This window comes from Netta rufina (assembly GCF_964035555.1).
Source record: "Netta rufina genome assembly, chromosome: 18".
Taxonomy (NCBI): domain Eukaryota; kingdom Metazoa; phylum Chordata; class Aves; order Anseriformes; family Anatidae; genus Netta; species Netta rufina.
This window is the reverse complement of record NC_140142.1, coordinates 1,512,696-1,514,486: the sequence shown is the minus strand read 5'-3', so window position 1 is coordinate 1,514,486 and position 1,791 is coordinate 1,512,696.

Sequence of the window (1,791 nt, the reverse complement as noted above, 5' to 3'; positions counted from 1 at the left end):
AAATTATAAGTAATAGTATTAAATATTTTTATATATTAATATATTATAAACTATAAGTATCATTATTTATTATTTTGTTGGTTTTTATTCTTTTTCTACCCTATTAAACTCTCTTTATCACAACGCACTGGTTTGGACTTTATTTTTCCTTCCGAGTCATTCTGGATTCACTCCGGATGGGGGGACACTAGCGAACGCCTGTGTGCTTCAGATCCAAGGTCACCTTTGCCCTCATTCAAGATACATATTTGCATCTGTTGTTGTGAAACAAAATTAACAACAGGAACAATAAAGTTACCTACTTGCTAGCAGCAGCTCTACATTTGCTGGGGTCTGCTCTATGCATTTTGAAGACCATTCCATGCTCTTCAGCCCCTCCAGGAGGAAATGTATGGTTCTAGGAAAATGCGTCTTGACCTGATGCAAAGCTGTGACGCAGCCTGCAGCCCCTGCAAGCCCTGGCATTTTACCTGCAACCCCTCCAACAACTCTGATGTTCCCTGCATCGACTTCAACCACTGCAGCGGGACCTGAGGCCCCTCAAAGCCTTGTCACACACCCTGCAGCCCCTCGAGCCCCTGGCATGTTCCCTGCAGCCCCTCGAGCCCCTGGCATATTCCCTGCAGCCACTCCAAGCCTTGCACAGGCCCTACAGCTGGCTCCGGGGACGACCCCGTTGCTGTCTCAGGTGCCAATACACACAAGGGGAAGGAATGCATGCAGAAGTCATCTCGTTTCGGAAGGGCAGAATGTCCTCCCAAGAAGGGGAAGGAGCAAGAGGAAGGCGAGGCAGCCTACCCCAAGGTAGGGCCATCCCAGGGCACAGGAGGCTGTTGGAAAGGAGAGCAGAGAGAAAAGCAGCAGGAAGCAGGTGATCCCCATCCCTGGGCGAGCTGCGAGCCATGGGACAAGATTGCAGCTGTCCTCCAGGCGAGCACATTGTCAGCTGGCTGCTGCGCTGCTGGGATAGCAGCTGCGGGAGCCTGGCAGCAGAGGGCAGGGAAGCCAAGCAGCTGGGATCCTTCTCTGGGGAAGGGGGCACTGAGAAAGCGCTTGAAAACGGGGCACAAGCCCTCAGCCTCTGGAGGCGGCGCCTGTCAGGCGTGAAGGAAAGGGATCCCTTCTGGGAAGATGCTGTGGGCTTGCTGAGGCTCGAAGAACAGATGGTGCTGGCTGCTACCAGCGTGCTGCAGCAGCGGCAAGACAGAGCCGTGGTGGTTTTCCTCAGCTGGGCAGCTGAGCTCCAGCACAAGCGCTCTCTCCCTGCCCCTCCTCCAACGCCAAGGGGAGAAAAGAGGCTGGCAAGGGCTCAAGGGCTGCCAGAAGGACAGGGAGATCACTCCACAAGGAGCGTCACGGGCAAAGCAGGCTCAGCACAGCCTGTTCCAGTCCAGCCCGGGGCCTGCTCCTGCGGGGGCTCTCCACAGGCCGCGGCCTCCTCCAGGCCACAGCCACCTGCTCCACCGGGGGCTCCTCCACCCGCAGGGGGGTTGCAGCGTGGAGATCTGCTCCACGGGGGACCCATGGGCTGCAGGGGGACAGCCTGCTCCACCAGGGGCCTCTCCCTGCACAGGCCGCAGGGGAACTGCTGCTGTGAGCCTGGAGCACCTCCTGCCTCCTGCTGCATGGACCTTGGGGGCTGCACAGAGCTTTCTCACTCCTCCCTGAGCCAGACGCTGCTGGGCAGCAGCTTTTGTTCCCTTTCTTAGATGCAAGACACCTTCTTAAATTCAGTCCAGCCAAGTAGGAAAAGTAAATGTGGACAGCTGTATCTTGGCAAAGAAGATAGTA